The sequence below is a fragment of the Pleurodeles waltl genome, chromosome 10, assembly GCF_031143425.1.
Source record: "Pleurodeles waltl isolate 20211129_DDA chromosome 10, aPleWal1.hap1.20221129, whole genome shotgun sequence".
Taxonomy (NCBI): Eukaryota; Metazoa; Chordata; class Amphibia; order Caudata; family Salamandridae; genus Pleurodeles; species Pleurodeles waltl.
This window is the reverse complement of record NC_090449.1, coordinates 217,838,238-217,861,185: the sequence shown is the minus strand read 5'-3', so window position 1 is coordinate 217,861,185 and position 22,948 is coordinate 217,838,238.

Here is a 22,948-nt window from a genome sequence, read left to right as displayed (position 1 = left end):
AATCCCCTGTACCTCAGCCTATCCCAAGCACACCATCAGACCAGCATGCACACACCTCAACACACAAGGGTGGCTCAGGCAAACATAAGTGCCACACATCCCACAGGCACTCACACAAGCATCATACTCATGCAGACATAACAACATCCACTGCCTCCACTATGTCCCCCTCCTCCACGTCCTCCAACTCCCTCCCAGTCTCGTCTCCACTCACACCTGCATGCACTACATCTTCAGCCACTACCTCCATCACCAGCACGCCCATCACCACACACCGCTCACGTGCACTCAAAACCCCCACTACAATTCACACATCCTCTGTGTCCTCTCCCAGTGTGTCTGTGAGTCCTCCTCCCAAAGTACACAAATGCAGGCACACACCCACTTAACAGCCATCCACCTCACAACAGCCTCTAGCCCATGCACCATCACCAAAATTTCGTACACCTCCTACAACCACTACCTCTTCCTCCACTCCCAAACCCCCTCCATCTACCTGTTCCAGTGTGTCTAAAAAACTTTTCCTGGCTAATATTGACCTCTTCCCTACACCTCCCCCCCTTCCGTCCCCTAGGGCCAGGCTTTCCAGGTCCCAACCCAGCACCTCAGCCACCATATCACCAGGCACAGTGGTGCCAGCAACTGCGGGCTATAGGAGTGCGCCAACCAACAGGGCTGCCAGTGTGCCACGGAGCGAGGGCAAGGACATTCGGCTACCTGCAAAAGTTAAAAAGTTGCCCACATCCCGGAGGGAGAAGCAGAAAACACCTGCCACCAAGGGCTCAGGGAAAACAAAAGGGGATAGTGGCAAGACAGCTGCGCAACCATCCAAGGTGGGGAAGGGACAGAAAATGAAGGGCAGGACAGGAGAAGGCATGGTGTCACCGACAATGGGACCAGAGTCACAACTTCTTTCCACGTCGATGCCAACCTGTACGGCAGAGAAGACCGCCACCTGCACCGCCCCCAGCACCGCCACCAGCACCGCTGTCATTGAGGCGGCCACCAGCACCGCAGTCACTGAGCCCGCCACCAGCACCGCCACCACAGAGCCCACCACCAGCCCCACCACCACTGAGCCCGCCACCAGCACCGCAGTCACTGAGCCCGCCACCAGCACCACCGCCACAGAGGCCGCCACCAGCACTGCCGCCACAGAGCCCGCCGCCAGCAGCGATGCCACAGAGCCCGCTGCAAGCACCGCTGCCTCAGAGGCGGCTGCCAGCACCGCCGCAACTGACCCCGCCGCAGGCACCGCCAGCACCCCCTCGACAACCTGAGCCAGTGGCACCACCGCAGACATGGCTGCCATCCCCAGTGGTCAGTCATCCGAGGCTGGTGGTCAGTTCCAGGAGCCTGGGCAGCTTCCATGATGCACAACTACCTCAGTCCTTGGCAGGATGAAGCACTCTGGGCACAAAGCCCCCTCCAGAACCAGTGGAGAAAGGCATCCACTACCTCAGTCCTTGGCAGGATGAAGCACTCTGGGCACAAAGCCCCCTCCAGAACCAGTGGAGTATCACATCCACTACCTCAGTCCTTGGCAGGATGAAGCACTCTGGGCACAAAGCCCCCTCCAGAACCAGTGGAGAAAGGCATCCACTACCTCAGGCCTTGGCTGAATGAAGCACTCTGGGTACAAAGCCCCCTCCAGAACCAGTGGAGTATCACATACACTACCTCAGTCCTTGGCAGGATGAAGCACTCTGGCCACAAAGCCGCCTCCAGATTCAGTGGAGAGATACATCCACTACCTCAGTCCTTGGCAGGATGAAGCACTCTGGGCACAAAGCCCCCTCCAGAACCAGTGGAGAAAGGCATCCACTACCTCAGTCCTTGGCAGGATGAAGCACTCTGGCACAAAGCCCCCTCCAGAACCAGTCGAGTATCACATCCACTACCTCAGTCCTTGGCAGGATGAAGCAGACTGGCCACAAAGCCGCCTCCAGAACAGTGGAGAGATACATCCACTACCTCAGTCCTTGTCAGGATGAAGCACTCTGGGCACAAAGCCCCCTCCAGAACCAGTGGAGAAAGTAATCCACTATCTCAGTCCTTGGCAGGATCAAGCACTCTGGCACAAAGCCCCCTCCAGAACCAGTGGAGAAAGGCATCCACTACCTCAGTCCTTGGCAGGATGAAGCACTCTGGGCACAAAGGCCCCTCCAGAGCCAGCAGAGACTGTTATCCACTTGAGAGACTGTGGCTTTGCACTCCCCAGGATACAGCAGTGGGCAAACCACCCACTGGAAAGACTTGAGAGACTGTGGCTTTGCACTCCCCAGGATAAAGCAGTGGGCAAATCACCCACTGGAAAGACTTGAGAGACTATGGCTTTGCACTCCCCAGGACAAAACGGTGTGCAAACCACCCACTGGAGAGACTTGAAAGACTGTGGCTTTGCACTCCCCAGGATACAGCAGTGGGAATGGAGCCCCCTTGTGGAGCAGTGGAGTAGTGCATTCATCAGGCTGAGGTGCTTCCCCCTCCCCCTGAGGTGCCTGTTTCATTTCGATCTGATGCCCCTGCAGTGTTCTCCCCATTTGAAGTCTGGTATCATGTGTGGGCCTTGCCCATGCATTTTGGGACACTGATCCACGGACGATGTTTGAGTAAAATCCGGGCTTGTGTAGATGGTGTACATATTTGTATATACTTATTTTTGAAATTGCACTGATTTTTATTGATTACAATCGTTACAATCATTTCATTTTGTCCTTGCGTTCTTCCAGGGGGCGAGGGGGTGTATATGTAATGTTGCTGCATGTACTTGTGTGTATGTTGTTGGGGGTGAGGGTGGGGGTGTTGCGTGTTGCGTGTGTGTGTCACTCTCTTTTCCCTCCCCCCTCCCCTGTGTTGTAGGTGCAGTACTCACCGTGGTCATCGCCGCCATCTTTGGTGATCCTGATAGAGGAGCAGGAAGACCATCGGAGGGAGTATCTGTAGTTCTGGCTCCATGGCGTCCTGGTTCCTGGTGGGGTGTGGAGAGGTGAGTGTTTTCCCTTCCAAGTCCTGTTTCCACCGTGTTTTTGTTTGCGTTGGTTCTGCCCTGGAAAGGGTGGCGGATTGCCAGGTTGTGATTGGGTGGACGGTACATTGTCTTCCACCTGTCTGTTGGCAGTGACCGCTGCAGTGTTTGTTTCTACTGCCGTGACGGTTGGAGTGTTAAAGTGGCTGTCTATGTTGGCGGTTTCCGCCATGGTCGTGATTCAATTTTTTTTCCCGCTGGCGTGTTGATGGTCTTACCGCCGCTTTAACACCGACCGCCAGGGTTGGAATGAGGGCCTATAATCCTGTTCAGGGCTTCCCCATATGGGACGTGCTGAAAATGTATCATTCTGCCCATCGATTTTATGCCACACACTGATGTTTTTCTATTAACATAGTCGTATATTGAACTTCCCTGCTCAAATTATTAAAACAACCTTTGCTTGAACATTTTGAAATTTAATCAGACTATTTTCAAAGTTGTTTATTATGGTATTGACACACATATCATTAAATATTACTATAAAAATGAATTAAGAAAGATATATATCAAAAGAATTGGGGATCTGTAAGATTACCATTTGATAATAAGGAGTAAAATCAAGTGCTTTGGTAAGGAGACCAAATAGTTTCAAAGAAATTAGAATGGCCAAGCCTCCTTTAGCTCTTCCTGCCCATGATGGGATGGCTAGACTACACAATGAATGAAAACCATTTATACAGAAAATATTGGGGTCCATGTTTAATAATGGCAGATAACCAGTCAGGATTTGAATGGACACCTGCAATGTTCCAGGAGAGATATAAAAGACCTCGGCATGCAGGTGTAGGCCCCAAAGGTGTGCCCTTTACATCTACTGACCTCATTGCAGAATTGGCCTTGGAAACCACCTCATTATTTGAGCTCATTGAGTTCCCCATTTGAGTTTCAATAGTATTCTCTCAGCTGATAATCCAGCCTTAGGACAAAGTCAGTCCAACTCATCCAAAGAAGCCAGGTCATCAAATGAGTTTCTTACGTCCACATTAAAACTTGACCTGTCATTTACTTTACATGAAGCATTTATAATACGATTAGTGGTTGAAAGAACTGAGGGTCCATAAAAGTATCCCAACAACAGGGCCTTAATTGATCTTGGTGCTTGTTTCCAATTGTACACACAGTTAGGAATGTTGGGAGATTTGAAGTTGATGGTCACACAATCCCCTGGTCCTTATTTTTGCCAGAACCAATCCTATACCATGAGTACTTCAGCTGAGAAAGCGTAAGACCCACCAGACTTTTTCCTTTGTTAATGAATTGTCTTCATTTTGGAGACAACATAGTCTTGCTTCAAGGTTGGTGATGGTGTTGGTGCATCATTTAAGACTATTATATATAGAGCACACGCTGGTGGTAACTGAGGAAAATAATGTTTCCTATTTAGGAAGGCTTCCAGGTCACCACCATGGACTGGAATTTCATCCATATTATTACCAGTGACATTTCCAGTCTTATTCCTGCTACTGTCGTGCTAGTCCCCACACCAGGCTGAAAGGATGTAACCTCTCGGTTTACAGTAGACTCGCCTACAACTTGAATAGAATTATTTGTTTGGCTTCCCTGAGTTTTGCATAACCATTGGGTGGTGGCCTTCAATTCATCTAGTTTGCAATTTAATTATTTCAATTTTGCAAATACCTCTCAACAAAAATCATTACACAGAATCTCCAACTTAGCATTTTGATCTGAAAAGTAGGTTGATATATGGGATATCAGATTGAATAGGTTGTTTCTTTTAGTACTCCTGGACTCCCTCTTTTTGCTCCATGTCTGTAATTAGGAACAGCTGTGGTGCCCCTAATAAAGGTACAATCCCCTTCCTATCCCCTCAATGGGAGAGATTTTTTATGGAGTAGATGTTAAATTACCTACCTCCAGTAAGTCATTCCCCCTTTCAATATTCTCGCATTTGACTTACACCTACTGTCTCACCACCATCTATACACAGCATATTATGAACGGGGCTCGGACTCAGTGCCCCCAGTAATTGTGGATTTAAGTTGAACCTTAGGCACTCCAGAAAAAGTTTTTTTAGCAGAAACGATTCTCCCCTCAACAGAACTAATCTCCGAATTAATCCCCATAACTGTCCTCAAGTAGACAGTAACAGATTTAATCGTGGAGCTTTCTGGTGGACAATTTACTTTCCTCCTGTCCATAATACAGGTAAGCCACAGATGTAGGGAAGCAACAAAAGGCAGAAACTATGGCAATACCTTCCTATATCTTTGCATCCACCCAGAGTCTACCAACCAAGAGAGTGGGTCCTTCCCAGCCTCCTCTTGGCTCAATCTTCACCCGGGCATGTGCCCGGGTGCATCTCGTACTGTAGTTATGTCCCACACTGCTGTTATGTGCTGTACCCGTGCAAGCTCAGGCCCCCACCTCCTTGTCTCACAGGATTCTGGGCCTCTAATTCCTGCCTCCGATGAGGCTCCCACCAACTGTGCATCCCATGCTGAAGGTGCACTAGATTGTTTTTATGCATCCCACTGGTGTGTGCTGGGGCTCCTGCCTCCTTGCCTGGTATAATTCTGGGTCTTGAAGTCCTACCTTTGATGAGGTTCCCACCAACTGCACATCCCATGATGCTGGAGTTCCAGTTTGCTTTTATGTGCCTGAACAATGCCTGCTCAGGGCCCCCACCTCACAGAATTCTGGGCTTTGAAGTCCTGCCTCTGATGAGGCTCCCGCCAGTGCACGTCCAAAGAACCTGGGTACATGATTAAATACATTTGTCAGCATTTCACCAAACATTTTGTACAACTCTGTACTAGTCTCTCTTTCACTTTCCATTTTGATCATAATGGCAACAGGGGCATGATGTACTAAAAGATAGATCATAAAAAGCAGTCACAAATTTCACATCAACTTATTGCAACCTGATCTCAGATTTAGCAACATATTAATAAGACAAATCTGAATGAACTTCCTAAAGAATATTGATTAGACACGTTTGCAATCCCAGGTGATTGGCTACAGACACAAGGATGGTGGCCTGAAAGAAAGACAACCTTTCCTTTCTATGCATTCCAAAACTGGAAACTTTTGGCCAGATGTATCATTTTATTAAATTGCGATTACCTAATTGCCATTCCCTGTGAATCGCAGTTAGGTAACCACTATTCTAATGTATGAAACTCATGGAGTTTCATTTTACGTTTCCTAATGGGATGCAAAGCAACCTACCTCATTAATATTCATGAGGTTGGTTGCAATTTGCAACCCATTACAAAACGCTAAAATCACAGGAATGGTGGCCTGCTGGGCTTAGCAGACCACCATGTCTGTGATTGATTTTAAATAAAGCAATCTTTTTTTTTTAAATGCAGTCTGTTTTCCTTAATTGAAAATGGGATGCATTTAAAAAAGAAAAATGGAAAGTTTTATTTTTATTTTTTAAGAGTAGGCAGTGGTTCGTGGGACCACTGCCTGTTCTTAAAAATGTTTTCGAAAGCATTAAAAAAGAAATGGGTTAACACCTACTTGAAGTAGGTGGTAAAATGCTAATGTTTTGCTACCACATTTCAGTCACAAAACATTCCTGCATACCACTGTGATTCTGTTTTAGGAAGGGACGCGCTTGACATGCCCCTTCCTAACACCGATTGGTGCATGAAAATGCATGATACAACAGGCCCTTTGAGCCTTATTTAGAGTTTGCTGGATGAGATACTTCATCACAAAGATTGTGGATTTTGCATGGGCCAAGTTACAAGTGCATTATAACCTCCATGCCTTGAAGCCGCCCAACATGGTTCACAGAGGAGAGGGGCCCGTAGTGTGATACCTTCTTTGCATATCAGTTACCACCTCATTTGAGATGCTGGTAACTGATCAATGGTTTACAACCATAACTGCAGTCACAAACCACTGACCCATACCGTTGTGACTTGCAATTAGGAAGGGATGCCACTTTTATGCCCCTCTCCCAATTGCAATTTGTAATGGCTTGCAAAACTCAAAGGAAGTTTGTTATTTATATAGTACGTTCTTACAAAAGTAGAAGCCCATCTTTTCTTGCTGCTCTCAGTTGAGCTAAGTACTATTTAGTATTTTAACTTATAACGATTTCTAAACAGAGAATTTGAATATGTATTGAGTGTATGTAAGATCAAGGGCCCCGTGTTCCATGAGGCCTGCATTGTATGTGGTTACCTCTGCTGCCTCTCAGCACCTCTACCCTGCCTATGTCCGGAGTTCTTGCTTCTGTCTTTGATGTAGGGTTGAGCTTCTGTTTTTTTCAGCGATGCTGTACATTCCATTTGAGTTTTATCCTTTCTTTCGACACAGAGGTGTGCGTTTTCACAGGGACTGGTCACGTCAGCTTTCTCCCTCCCATACCTGGTAACATACTGGGGTCCTGCATCTCTTGTTCCTTTGAGGGCCTTTTAGTGCTTCATTACCACAATTTTCTTTTAACTTAGAGATTAATAAAAGCATATCACAGCCCCTTGTGTTAGGGGGAGTATTTCACGGTATCCCAGATAAAATATGTATATACATTTGTTATCCATAGTTAATAAACTTTAGCATTTAGTAACCCATTTTGAAATGGCTACAGTGAGATTCCAGTAAACATTCCAGAAAATAAATACTAACATTATCATTATTACATTTGCAACAGTTCTCTGTGACTTAAATTAAAAGGGAACTCAGTAAGGTGTCTATAAGTTTAAAGTGATGTGACCTCCCAATTTACCACTTTTTTTGCAGCAAAGTTTAAAAATATAGTGAAATGACAATCCAAAGTGATTCCATTGCTTTAAAGCATGGAATCACATGCCTGCCTGCACGTACTAATACCAAGGTTGGATGAAAAGTGCTGTTAACAAGGTCATCCTTTTATTCATGAGACAAGGGCAAACACAAATTAAATGAATGATGTTTTCTTACCCAATTTTACTCAGTCTGCAGCAAGCTATTTCAGTTTCCCAGAGTCAGGGAACAGTGTGAGCATGTCCTTTGAGAAGGCCAAAGTGGTACTGAATAAGGTGCTCTTTTAAATGCCTGGACCTCCCAGCCTCCACGTGAGGCTGGGATTTAAGGGTTTTTTAGTCATTTAGGACCATCCAGGAGTGAGATATAGTTGACAGTGCCTCTTTGTATTTAGCCACAGAGATTTTTTTCATCATGCCATTTATCATTTTTTTAAATTACTCTAGGGGAAGGATCCTTTCCCATAATCGTCAAAAGCCCACATTGTCAGTAGCCAAATCTAGATACTGAGGAGAAGGCACATTTTTGCTTGTTAGTACTTCATACCAGAGGACTTTGCACAGTTGATTGGGCGACAACAACTTTACTCTTTTCCATACATTGCTATATGCCCCTTTTCACGCAATTTATTGGTTATTAAACTGAACTCAAAACTTATCTGAGCTAACGAAGTGTTGGGAGGAAGATGGAAAAGCAATCTGAATTTTTTTGGGTGATTGAATTTAAAATTGTCGCATTTTTACCTTGTAGTGCCTCACTTCCATGGGTGAGGCTTGGTGATCATTTTGCTGCTATTACCCTTAGCTGTGGCACGAAGCTTGGGCCATCTAATGATCTCTAGAGTGTGAGATGAGAGAAGTAATGCATTGCTTTTCCTCTGCAGTCTGGGCTGGTGGAATGAGCCTACCTACTCTAGGGTATATACAAGATTTCACCTGCTCTAGTTATTGTCCCTGTAGATGCAATTTGTGCCTTTTTTTGTATCCTGTTACCCACGTCCACGACCTTGATTTTCTTCTGATTTATTAACATGCCATTGGTTATTGAATAGTGAGATAGTCTGTCAATGAGACGTTGTTGACCAATTTTTGTTTGACTCTGGAGAATCACATCATCTTCATACAAAAGATTACAAATATGCATGTCTCCTAGTTTAGGGGCATGAGCGTTTATTTTGTCCAGGGCTGGAGTCAGGTCGGCCAAAAAAAGATTGAACAAGTGTGGCTCCAGTATGCATCCTTGCTTTAAGACCTGGAAAATTTCTATTTTCCTTTACAGGAAAGATCTATCCCCTTTTCTCACTCTTGCCCAGGTGCCCATATATAGAAGCTGTAATGCTTTTAGAGACAAGCAGGGTTGTCCCAGCGTACCAGTTTCTGCCAGAGAAGATTACCCTGCACACAGTCAAATGTGGCCTTGAGGTCCGCAAAACAGAGATAGGTTGTTTGCCTTTTTTACTTTAATGTATCTATTATTACCAAGAGTGATAAAATATTAGTTGCTGTGCTGACCCCTTGTGTGAACAAGGACTGGTTAGATTAAATGATATGTTTTTCTTCTGCCCAAACAATAGTTCAGTGAGTAGAAGACCTGGAAAATACTTTACCTCAATGTCTAATAACGTAATGAGGTGATAATTTTCCAGCTAATGGTGATCATCAATTTGAAAGATCGGCTTATTGTGGAGCCTTTCCATGAGTCCACAGTACAGTGGGGAATTACTGAACTATAATTAAAATAATCCTCTTTTTTTAATAACTTTCTGCATAGTCATATTTTATTCTTTTTATCAATAGCTTACCTAATTCCAAAAGTTATTTGTATCTCTCACATAAATTAAATATCTGACAAAAAATAAGAAGGCAGAGTTGATTTAAGGGGACTGATGACTCACAAATTTTCAAAAATAACCTCAGCCTTTCTATAAACACTGTGGGTGTAACCATGATCCCGGCGGTCGGTGCTAATGTGGCGGTAGTACCGCCAACAGGCTGGCAGTACTTACTGCCATTTTATGACATTGGCGGGTTGGCTGAAGCCAATGCGCCAATGTACCACTCCGACCGCCATGGCGGTAGCAGCCGCTGGGCTGCTATTGTGCCGCCGCCGGGATTATGTCCATGCCTACCGCCATGGCTTTCGGGGCAGTTGTAATTCCTTCCCTGTCACTGATATGAGGACCCCTCCCCATACCTCTCCAAAACCCCCCCACCTCTCCCACATCCACCCCCCCGATTCACACAAAAACACACGCAGACACATACGCATTCACACATACATACACCCATGCATTCATCCGCACGCACATCAAAACACACATGCAGACACACATTCCAATTTCCAGACATGGACACTCACATTCATACATGAAAGCAAACTACACTAAACACACACTTGCAGTCACTCACACACTCACACATACATACACCCCCCCACACACACACAACAACCCTCTCCCCTGTCGGAGACCTGACTTACCTGGATCCAGGGGGTCTTCCGGCAGGAGACAGGATGGGACGCTGCTACCGCTAGCAGCGCCACCAGCAGAACACCACCCGGCTGTCTTATTTGTCATAATACGGCTGGCAGTGGTCTACTGGCATGGCACTGCTAGTGGTAGCAGCGCCACCTTACCGCCATCTGCCAGTATGGCCACAGCTGGATTTCCCCCCTTCTTGTGGCGGAAACCCGGCTGTGGTGATAATATGGTGGACGGATGGTTGCCGCAGCAACGGTCTTTGGTGGCTGTCACCACGGCAGTTGGCGGTTTTTACCGCCAAGGTCATATTGAGGGCCTATATGTTCTTTAGAAAAAGAGTCTATGACAGTATCTATATGAAAGCAATATGCTAAGAAATAACAACTTAAATCTTTGCAAGCTCTACCTTGTGCTGCCACGACCATTCCTATAGTAAGAAGAAGGTGCTGCTGTGCAGGAAGATTTTGCACCATGAAGATCGTTTATATAAACTCAAGTACAAGCTGTACTCAAGCGGATGGACCTTTTGTCCCAGGCTGAGGCTTAACATCGACAAGTTATCACTATATCAATGACAGTAAAGCATATTAAGCTCCATAAGGACAATGGAGGAAAGTAGTAAATTTTCCGCACCATAACGTTTTATTAGCAGACTAATACATTTACAAATTCAACTCTTTCAACAGTAGTCAAAGTCAATGATTCTCATATGTGTGAAATGGTCAGTATAGATCAAAGTGATCCAAATATATCAACTACAAAGAGAGACTATTTAAAGTTCTCATATGCAAATAAAGAACCTTTCTTTTTCTCATGAAGGGAAATTCCCTAATGCTAACCTAAGAAGTCAAGTGAAATAAGCAAATAGAGTGAAAGGTATCAGTAGGTAAAGCTGCTAAAAGATAGAATGAATAAAGATACAGTTGGGTGAAAAGGGAATTGACTTGCTCAGGAGTCTAACTTTTTCAGCATAAGCAAAGATAGGTGTCTAGTGTCAAAAAATGGAAAGGGGCTTCTGAATCTAACTAGCTAAGCAAACCACAATTAAAACATTTAATTCATGACAAATGCAGAACTCTCCATGGTCCTCAGGGAGAGGAGACCAATTAGATCCAGCAACTGATAATAAAATGTCTTCTTCCTTCTTTACAGCTAATGCTCAATGGACACTTTCAGCTCTGCAGCGCTCAAGAGGTATCTCACAATAGGGTAATACACAGTGATCAGCTTGTCCCAGGCACATGTGTAGAAATTCACTATTCTTTTGCTAAGGAATGCATATCAATAACATTTCCGTTCACAGAAACCCATATTTTTGCAACGTTTAATCAATTCCAACTACCGTAGCTTGGCTCCTGAGGTGAGAGAAAGAGAGGGACAAAGCAGAGCAACCAAAAGTAAATTTTCAAGTTAGCATAAGGCATTTAATTGGGGCCTACATTAACTATGGCTAATCTAACGTAAACACCTATATACTATGATCAGGCTTAACATAAAAATCACACTCAATAAATAAGTATATGATGTGCAGGTTAATATACAGGTTAAGTAAACAAAAACCTGTGATAGATCGTCCGCACAGGAAAAGTCAGACCTTTCCTAAATCAGATTTGATTGAACATCCTGGTGCTTTTGCAGGTCCTAGGGTCCACTAAAGTGACAAACATATATTTTTGTAAGAAAAACGCATACCATCTCCTTAAGTGCAAATCCACTTATGGTAAATACTACTTTGATTGCACCTTGCCTTGCAAAGGTTTGCAATAAATTGATATTGGTTGGTCATCACACAAAGACTCAAACTGAGAAGTAGACTATTCTGCAAAAATGTTCAAAACAGTTACTATGTTAGATGTGCCAGTTGTTACCATTGATGATCACTCTTCTGCTTCTGTTGACAAATATGAAGACATTCCTGGTTTTCATAACATTCAGTGACTGGGACAAAATATAAGTACAAAATCTGCATTGCTAACTTTAAAATTGAGCACTTAAATGACCCTCAGTCCTCATAATATGCTCAATACAGCTGGTGAAGTTATGATCACCCACTTCTTAAACAAAAATCCCAATTTTGTAGATTGGGGCCCAATGGAGCATATAGAAAGTATATGCATGGTAGAATAAGGTTTCTCTAGCCACACTTCTGCATAATAAAGTGAGATTAGAATTACCTCGGCCAACCCTTATGGATAGTGTAAAATACCTTATAATTAAACTTAAATGGCCATCTCTTTCTCAAAGTGTAAAAGTAACATCAAAAAGCAGGAATAGCACATATTCCTCTTGCCAAGATAATCTCCTGGATATTGTTGCTCCTCTAACAAAACTTTTGGACATTAGCAGAATAAGCTAGCCTTAGTACAATCACTGCAGACCATAAAAGATTTATTGAACTAAACTCAAAAATATATTTGTTTCCTGTGGAAAGCTAATTCCACAGCTTCTCAAGAAGGACAAAACATTGAGGGCCTAATTTAAAGTTTACTGATACCACCACATCTGTCATGGTGCTAGAGGACATTATTTATGCCACTCTGATGGACAACCACTCCTATTTTTGGAGATCACCTCGATGCAGTGGTGATCTCTGTTGCTTCAGACTATTTGCAAGCCTAATATAGATAACTTTAAGCCTGTTAGGGCTCATCGAGTGGCCAAGGGTGGAAAAATCCAACAATAAATGTATTGAATTAGCAAAGTATTGCAAAGAAATGAATCTCAATGAACTGGAGATCACCCCATCTGTCAGACCACAGCAGATGAAGGAATGATTTGTGTGTGTATATATATATATATATATATATATATATATATATATATATATATATATATATATTTGCTCAAACTAAAATCAATGCTAGAGATCACTGTCATTCACATCATTAGAGGTCACCAGGGGTCACAGGCATGACCCCCTGGCTTGCCATTTGCGAACGCTGGAGCTGCCTTTGCAACCCCTGGCTTCAGAGTTGGCAAAATTAGTTCCAAGAACACAGGGGTTCCAGTGTCAGGCTCCAGCCTCATTTTCTGCTCAATATTTATTGCATTAATAGTGATAAAAAATCTATCATTCACTGATTAAAAAGGTGGAACAGCAGGATGTGGGAAGGAACCTTCACTGTCATTGTAGGTAAGTAAATTAAAATGCTTTTCAGTATATTTTATATGCGTGCATGTGGATGAGTGAGAGATTGGGTGAGAGAGTGTGTGTATTTGTGAGCATGTATGTTAGTATGTGGGATAGTGCATGTGTGTAAAGATGAGTGAGTGGGAATGTTTAGGTGGTTCAGAGTAAGAGTGAGCAAGAGAGTGGGAATGAGTAAGTTGGGGTAAGAGGGAGTGCAATTATTGTGATATCATGAGGATAAAAGTTATGTGACATCATTAAGGTTCATGGGTGTATGATGTCACTCCGCTGCTCCTGGTATTTTGATGACTTCACACCCATGGTCACTGTGCCAGAAATGTAGTGGAAGCAGAAGCAGCACTGATTTGGGGTGCACCTGCTACAGGTGGTCATCACTGAAACATATGATAATCCTTCCTGAGTGAACACAAACAGTATGACTGCAATAACAAGAGTGATGGAATCATCTGAGGCACCATTGTTTTTCTTTTCATTGAATAATTACTCATGGTGCACAAAGAGTGGGCTGGACCAGGCTGAAACAACAGCTTTATTATGGTATGTGCCTCACCAGTGTGACAGAAGACATTATAGAGTGGATGAGTTGGGGTTTGGGTGTTCACATAAGTTCCATATTTTAAGTTATGATGACCCTTCTGAGATTGGATTAATCCATTAAAATAATGATGCCCCCACACCCAGGATTTTTCTGAAAGGGTTTCAGGGTTATTACTCTATTTTTCTGTCTAGTACATCCTGGTTTTCCCAGCGGTGATGGACAGGAAAAGACATCAGACTCTATTTTAGATGATGGATGCCCTGATGTTCTACTCTGATGGATTCTACTCCACAAGCCCTTTGGTTTAAGACTTCCAATGGCAGAGGCAGTGAGGGCACTGCCATCAGAAAGAGGACAGTCTGCTCAACACTCTCAATAAAGTAGGTGGACCGGGGGTTTGATGGACAGGGTACTCCACCACATTTGTTTACTGTGTTCAGCTAATTTTAAATTGTGCCTTTCATTTTCATTAATAATCACACATAAGGCAACATGGCAACTTCAGAAGCAGGACCTTCTGTGAATGGTCAATTATTGATAAAACGTTTTATTATTAAACAAATTGAACAATATGCATCTGCATCCCTTGACAAGATGCAAACATCTTTAAAAAAAATTAAAACAGGTTTTGGCTGTTGTTTTTTGCATTTGCAGGTACAGGGAAAAACAGAGCATTGCATCAAATAATTAGAAGTTTCAGTTCCGATTCTGAGGCTAACAAAATAGTTATCAGTATTACAGACACCAATTCCTCTCACAAAATGGCAGAGCTTTTAAATGCCATTGGTTCAGAGGTTAAGGCCAAGGACAAGCTCTGCAGGTAATGTCAACAGTGATAAATCCTGTTATATCAGAGGAACATTAACAACCTTTTGTTCAAAAGGGGTATAAATGTAAATGGGTGTTTGGGTGTCCAAAACAGTAGGCAAATTTAAATTGCTTTATTCCACTTTTTTTTAGTACCTACATGCCACATTCAATTTTCCCACTCTTACATATCACCAGTGACCCAATAGGTGGACATTTGCAGTATAAGGCAGTGGTGCAACACCATCTTAGCACTCTGGATTCCAAATGTTCTTGGTCCAGAAAACAACAAAAGTGCAGCCAGTTACAAATCTCAAGGAATTAATTTTCTTCCTGCTTGCTGACATTTCTAAATTGAGATAATCATAATGTTCAAGGACTCCGTTCTTCCAGGAGATGAATGGTGCATCTCGATATTCAGGACGTACATTACTGACCAGTACCATCATGCCTCTGATAACGCGTCCAAACCTCGGTAATTTAACTTACAAGGGGACTCGTTTAGGCCAATGAATCTTTTGACCACGTTTGGGGACTTCCCAGAACGAGGTATCTGTCTAACATGTCAATCAATAGATCAATAACCTAATCAATATTCACCATAACTAATCAATTTAACTAATCAATGACATGTAATAAGAATCAAACACACCATGACCTTTCAGCCATGAATAACCACACAAATCTAGTAAGCGTTAGGATATTTATTCCCTATTATTTACACTCTAGTCTCATAGTTATTAGTCGCAACACCAGTAAGCACATCAATACTACTATTATCTGGCAACTCGAATAAGACTGTATCAAAGCATAGGCCATGAACATTAGAACAAAGCACGACGTTAACATGAATCAACTTTAGCAGAGTATCATTAGTACCTTATTCAACAAAGCAAAGATTCAGTCATTTGTCTATTTGCACCCGATATTAATGAACTCCTTAACTAACCTCTAATTAGCATCAGCATGTTGGGCTTCATGCGAAACAATTTAGCAACATAAATATCATCAGATAGTTACCTCTCCGAATGAGTCAGCATGCAGGATCAGTCTTCGTCCTCAGGACATCAGTCGATTCGCCATCAGCCAGGATAGAACAGGTAAGTCTCAGTAGGGCATAGCAAGAAAAGCTCTTCCCTCATGAGGAGGAGAAGTGCGCATCAGGTAAGGGGTGGGATGAGGATGGTTTAAAGTATAAGACAGCTAAGGACAAAGGGCCAGATGTATCAAAGCTCTTTGCATTCGCAAACGGTGCGAATGCCCGTATGCAAATGCAAAAAGCCATTTCAGAATGTATCAAAGGCATTCTGAATGCAATTTTAAGGAATTGCTAAAATAGCGATTCCTTAAAATTGCGACCCTGTTTAGAGAGTCGCAAATTGCGACTCTCTAAATAAGAAATCGTAAATAAGGAATCCTTATTTGCGATTTCTAAAGCATATGTATGAAGCAATTACTTAATGTGAATTGGGCATTAAGGAATCGCTATTACCACCAAGTTTAACTTGGTGGTAACCATGTGCAATTTTTTTTAATGTATTTAAAATGCATTTGTAAAATTTACATGTAAAGCACACATGCCCTTTAGGCATGTGTGCACCTTACATGTTGTTAAAAAATGTTTTGAGGTGCAGCAGAGGGGGCCTTAGGCCCCCAGCACCATGGACTTTGCATTTCCCAAAATTACAAATTCCAGTTAGGAACTCGCAATTTGGGACATGCAAAATATTCACAAATATGGGCCGACAGGCCCATAGATGTGAATGGGGGCTGTATACCAATTTGTGATTCGGTAATAGCATTTGCGATTTTTAAGAAATCACTATTAGCGAATCGCAAATATGATACATTGCATTTTGCGAATCAGAAATAGCGATTTCTTAAAAATCACTATTTCTGAATCGCAAAAGGCTTTTTTCATACATCTGGCTCAAAGTCTCTCCGAAGGGCAAGGGATGGCAATTTAATGGGTCGGTGGAATGTCCGGTAATGGCTGATTTCTCCTTGTGTCACACCGTTATATTAAAGTTGTCGAACAAGTCTCTAATTTCCCATTGGGCAATATTTGGTGCATCGTTATCTCTGTCCAACAATCCGTCATACACCTTACTAGAATTTTCACCTAAGACAGTTCTCATGCAATTTATTGGCTCCTGTGATTGACGTCTTCAACGGGTAGAATATCAGGTAAGAAAAGTTACACTTGTCGCTCCAGTCAGTAGTTCCATTGTCTTCTCCTAGTTTAGGCGACCTTGCACCTGTTGCGAATTACACTGTTGCATTCAGCAAGAATGTCTCCTTGAGCAAGTCGGGTCCCATGAGAAAGAATTTACTACGGTTGCACACATATTTCTTGCTTCTGGAAATGTACAGCTTTGTGTCCTTCAGGAAAAGCAGCACATTGAACGTTAGAAAAACACAGTTAATATGAGACCACGCAGCTAGTCCCGGACCCTTGCTAACTAAGGCCTAGTGATTAATTTAGCAAAACCTTAATGCATATCTCTAATTAGGATCTGTTAATACAAAACCATACATGAATACATTGTTAATTCATTATTAGTCAGTTTTCATTAATCATACATTGGTGGCCACTCCCCGTGGGCACATTTCAAACTTGTCCATTAATATTACATTAACACATTTTATGCGGTTTTATTAGACATTACATTGCAAACTTTTCATGTTAATATTGATTTTAAAAGTCACACTCCAACACCTCTTACGACGGATCATTTGCTACTGCTTCACATGACTTTTGTTTAGGCTGTCTTCTGTCCACTCGTGTTTTACAAAGCTTTCAACACCAGTGTCTGTGTTACTTTGCTCATAGTGGGTTCCAATGATACTCCCTAATGTCATAAATATTCATGAAGCCTAAAGGTCAACATAACAATCAACTGCCAACCCAGCCCCAGTATCTTATATAATGGAGAATTTTGCACAGTCTGGGAAATTCCTGCCACATACACCTGGAAATTCTAGGCTATGGAAACTCCAAGGCTTACAAGTCCTCATGGCTTGACTGGTGTAGCTGGGGCATGGACTAACAGGTTGATCCAGTTTCAGCAGATTTTACTTTTACATTCCATTTCCTAGTATACATATCCACTACCGAAAATAGTACAAAACTTTCAACTCTTAACCTTCAGCTACCTCAGGCGAACTTATCAGACTAAATGGCAAACCTATTATCAAACATCCACTTGTATGTAATTCGCTCTTGGGATTTAGGCTGTCCCTGAAGTAATTTGGATGCAGGAAACCAGGAAACAGTAATCCATATTTATTGAAGAATAATTCTCAACTCAGAAAAGGAAACTCCAGCCACTCCTGCTCTGCTCCTTCTCCAACTGTCCTGACCAACATTCTAAACAGTCCCATTGATGGAGCAGGGGCGGCCGGAAGAAACCAAGTAACATGTTACAAATAAACAAAGAGTAAAACAATGAACTACAATTACACAAGTAATATGATACATTTTAAATACATGAAAGTTATTTTTTCCTTACTTATTCTTAACACAATACCACAGTCCCATCCTCGCACTCATAAATACATTTCCATATAGGATGTATCACTGTTTTCCTCCTATCCAGGCAATGATAAGGTTTTTCTGAAATAGGTATTTGTAAAGAAATTTTGGGCCTGATTTAGAGTTTGGTGGTCGGGTTACTCCCTCACAAAAGTGATGGATGTCCTGTCCGCCGAAATATAAATCCCATTATATCCTATGGGATTTATATTTCAGCTGACAGGATATCCATCACTCTTGTGAGTAACCCCTCTGCCAAACTTTAAAGCACATTTAAATAGAAATGCATGAGGCACACAATATTATCTTCCGCATTATTTTAGCATGAAACATAGTCCTTGGAATTAATTATGGTTCATGTCCATCAAGTTGTAGAAGCTGTAATCTGTATGAATGTCCTTAGTTGATTAGAAGGTTCAGCCAACACGTGTTTCGCCGCTGATGAGCGACTGCTTCAAGGCTGATAATGAAATCCCAATAAACTCTAAAGCCAGAATACAAATATCACTGAGATTAATCTCACTGTGCCCCGACCAGTAAGTGACATTCCTTATGATCAAGCTCAGTGCTTCATGCATGTCCAACAAATATTTTGGATATGCGGTCACCAGGTGCCCAGACATGAAATTCGCAAAGTTATGGACTATTACTAGTCTTATGATGTCGACTCACACTTCACAAGCAGCAATAATTACCGCTCTCTGACGTCATCAGAATTTGCAAATTCTCCTTCCATTTGTCTCTGGACTTCGGTTTAACTATCATCTTGCACTGAGGTTAACAGTCATTTCTGTGACTCAGGATGTATTACTAATTCCGAAGTCTTGAAAGTTGGAGGTTCTTGAGGAAAGGCTGGTGTCACTGTTTTATTAGTCAGCTTGAGTCTATAATATGAAAATATGTCTAAATTGTGTGTTTCCCTGCACTTTATAGCATCTTCCCAAATGAAGGAGCCCTTTGCATGTAACCAGCAAAAAGTGACTCTCACGATTGCCGATTCTCTCTGTTTGCGCTGGATTTGCGTCATTTTTTTTTACTCAAATCCGGCACAAACCTAACTCCCTATTTATATTTTGATGCTAGACATGTCTAGCGCCAAAATATTGAAGTTAAAGTAATTTTTTACCTGCGGAAAACAACCTTGCATCAATGAGATGCCCTAGCGCCCTATTTATCCTCCCGTGCAAAAATCACACACGGGAGGAGGCGTGCCTTAAATAATGGCGCTAAGCCTGCTTAGCACCATTGCTTAATGCCTGGATCAGGGCAGCCGTAAGGGGACCACAGGTGCCCTTCCCTGCACCCAGGGACACCCTCACCCACCCGCACCCACACCTGGAGGACAACTAAGGATGGGGGGCCCATCCCAGGTAAGTCCAGGTAAGTATTTTATTTTTTTTGCAAAGTGCCATAGGGGGGCCTAACTTGGGCCCCCCAACATGGCACGGTGCCCAATGGCCATGCCCAGGGGACTTAAGTACCCTGCACATGGAAATTGGGCTTGGGGGGCATGACATCTGTCTTAACTTAGACAGGAGTCATGTCCATGGGGGTTGTGCGTGGAAATAATGACACTAATCAGGTTAAAGTAATTTTTTTTTTACTTTCACCTGACTAGCGCCATTCTTTCACGCACAACCTCCAGTTTCCCTACGCCTCCCCCACCCGGTTAGCTTCAATAATTTTGACGCTAACTGGGCCTTACCGCCAGCTAGCGTCATAGCTTAAATTTGACGCCTGGCTGGCGTCCAGGAATGGTGCTAGCCGGCTGTATACTTTTTGATGCAAACCTGTGCTAACACATGTTTGCGGCAAAAGGTATAAATCAGGGCCTAAATTTAAAGATACAAGTCAGTGAAGTTCCAAAGGTCAGTCTACACTTCCATGGGAGAGTGTACATGTGCAACTTTCCCATTTAAAGACTTGGATGGAGGGAGAGAGAGAATAGGGGAGAGTGAGTACGAGAGATATAAAGATGTTTGCTCTTTGGGGCATGCCATATTAAAAAAATAGATATTTCAAGATAGTGTGCCAAGGGAAAAAGGTTTTTAACCTGACCCTACTATTCTCCCATTATTGAAACCAATTGTGGACATATTGGTGCAATATCAGAACAATTTACTTTTTATTCGCTCCATTGAACTATTCAACATTTTGTAATTTAAAAGAACTGTAAGTAAACACCAATACTGTAATCCATAACGTTTGATGCAGAATCTTATACCTCAATCATTAGACCACAAAGACTCACCAATGAACTTGGTGAAAACAAAACTGTGACATTACATCTAAAAATGTAGGTGAGTGAGGTTACATTGTTCATTGTATATCATTAGCTATACCACTCACAAAAAAGGATGGAGGCAAGGAAACGGATAAGGGGGATGATAGAGGGATGATAGAGAGAAGTTTTTTTTTTTGCTCCTTGGTGCATGATATATTTCAAAAACAGCTATTTCCAGGTACAGTACGAAACGAAGGAAAAATAATCTTTTTACTAATCCTACTATTCTCCTTAAATTATAAAACACCATTTTGGACGTTTTGAGCAATATGAAAACATTTGACCTTTTATTAACTTGATTGAACCATAAAAGATTTCGGAACACATCATGCCTTTAAGCCACACATGACCAAGGAACCATCAGAACTCAAACTTTCAACCTTCATATGAAAATACCTTATGCCTTAACCACTAGGCTACAAGTGACTAGGTGTTCAAGTAAGTGAAAACATAACCATGACGATAAATTAAAAAAATAAAGGGTCAATGATGTTCCAGGGGTAAGTTTACATCAAAAGATATATTATTGACAGAATAGGATGGGGGAAGAGAGAAAGGGGGAGGGAGGGGAAAAAGAGGAAGCGAGATGGAGTCAGAGAGAGAGAGGGGGGTGGAAAGAGGTAAGGAGAGAAGAAACGAGATAGATTTTTTTGGGTGCGACATTTCAAAAAAGCAAATATTTCCAAAACCCATGCCAAGTACAAAATATTTTTATCTTATCCTAGGATTCCCCTTTTTCCAACCACATAATTGGAAATATTGGTGCACTATGAAAACTATTTACCATTTATCTGCGTCATTGAACCATAAAACTCTAATTATTGAAAAATAACTCCAAGCAGACACATGACCTCGGAGCTACCAGGACTAAAAACCTAAAAAACCCGGAGATATTGGTCTATGCCTTAACCATTAAGCAACAAGTAAATTGATGTCAAGCTGGTCGAAAACAAAGAAGTTTCATGGGTGACTGTATCATGACAGCTATATTATTTTGAGAATATCATCGGGCAGAGAGCAGCAAGAGGGGGCAAGGGTGAGGACAGAGAGAGCTTTGCTCTTCGAGGCATAGCATATTTAAAAAACAGATATTTCACAATAGAGTGCCGAGGAAAACATAAGAGTAAACCATCTTTTCTACCATTAGCAACCACAATATTGGACTTATTGGTGCAATATAAAGAAATATCTATTTATTTACTTCATTGAACCAGAAAACCCCATGTAATGAAATTGAGTTTAAATAGGAACAAGACAGTCAAGAATCCAGAGCTCAAACCGGTGTTACACCATAACTATTTGCCCTCAATAATCTCTGTTGAGCTCGGTTAAAAGAAAACTATGACATTTGCTCCAGAAAACCCAGTCCATGAGATTACCTATGTGAGGGTAGACTGACAGCTGTCCTAATTTCACAATACAATGTGGGAAAGAAACTGTAAGAGAGAGGAAATATGTGTGACAGAAATAGCAGCTTTTTCGCTCTTGAGGAGGATCAAACATTTTGCATTGGTATTTCAGGATAAAGAGCCAAGGAAATGATTCTCTTCATAAACCCTACCAATCCTCCTTTACCAACCACACATTTGACATATTGGTGCAAAATGAAAATATTTGTTTTAATTTACTTCTTTCAACAATGAAACTATTTTTAATAATAAAACAAACTTTAAGGAGATACCAGCAACAGAACTCATAGTCTTCTGATATATAGTAAGACATTTTAACAATTAGGCCACCATTGATTATGAGTTCTCTGGGTGAAAAAATAACTATGACATTCGGTCCACAATTACGGGTCAATAAGGTCAAATAGGTGAGTGCAAACTGACAGCTATACCATCTACAGAAAGGATGGAGGCAAGGAGTAGTGAGAAAAGAAAGATTAAGGGAGAGAAGTTTTTTGTGCTTCCGAATGGTATACTGAAAACATGTACTTACAGATATAGTTCAAAGGAAAAAAGACTTTCAGCCTCTTAGCTGCTGAGATTCTTCTCACCTCCAGTGCCCAGTCCTCTTTTGATCTTTTGAGCGCTCTGTAATTAGGGCTTCCTTCATAAATATTTTTCTACAAAATATATCAGGGCAAATGTTTCTACATATTGTACACTTCCTCAGGAGGAAAACAAGAAAGTGGCGAAAACATGTAAGCATATTTTTACTGCAAAAGCTTTTCCATTTTTCCAACTGATAGCCCATTTCTCCTATGTTTTTATTATTTCAACCTTCTTGCAGTTTGTAGTAGAAAGAGGTGAAATGTCCACGGGAGACTCAGAAAGCGATACATTTCTGAAAACTAAAAAGACTTCCACATTCAGCAAGGATGTAATTTACTCATTGTTTTCCTTAAGAAAGTAATCATTAAAATGAAAAAATAATGAAAATAAGTTGAGAAACATAGCAA